We start from the raw sequence: 505 nt of genomic DNA, 5'->3' as shown, positions 1-505 counted from the left end.
ATAAGTTATCTTCGAAATAAATTATGTACTATAATAGTTGCATGTACCTATTTTTTGAGGAACTCTCATATTTTGCACTATAACATGCAGCAATAAATTTTCTTGATTCTGATAAGTACTGATCTTCAGTGGCATCTATTTCACCAAGAAAAGATAACTTCAACGTGGCAGCGACTTTTAGAGCTTTCTTTTTTCCTATTCCAAAATACATTGGTAGAGTGTCGCAACCAGATAGAGCATGTACAGATAACAATTCAGGGATCAATGGTTTATGTTTCTTTACTGTATCGTTTATTGATATAATGTTTTTTCCTTCTGTGAAATCAGTCATATAAACATCTATGTTCAAGTTTTAACAGTGACAAACCAAAACAAAAACATCAGTGTCTTCACAAATTACTTTAACAGATTCTTTTCCATTGGCTATTGCTTCTGATACTTGGTAAGGGATAATCACATCAGCTTCCTCCTGTCTTTAGATCATTTCTTATCGTCTGAACTCCTA

The sequence above is a fragment of the Xenia sp. Carnegie-2017 genome, unplaced genomic scaffold (assembly GCF_021976095.1).
Source record: "Xenia sp. Carnegie-2017 unplaced genomic scaffold, XeniaSp_v1 HiC_scaffold_6, whole genome shotgun sequence".
NCBI classification, from domain to species: Eukaryota; Metazoa; Cnidaria; class Anthozoa; order Malacalcyonacea; family Xeniidae; genus Xenia; species Xenia sp. Carnegie-2017.
Note: the sequence above shows the minus strand (reverse complement) of the source record.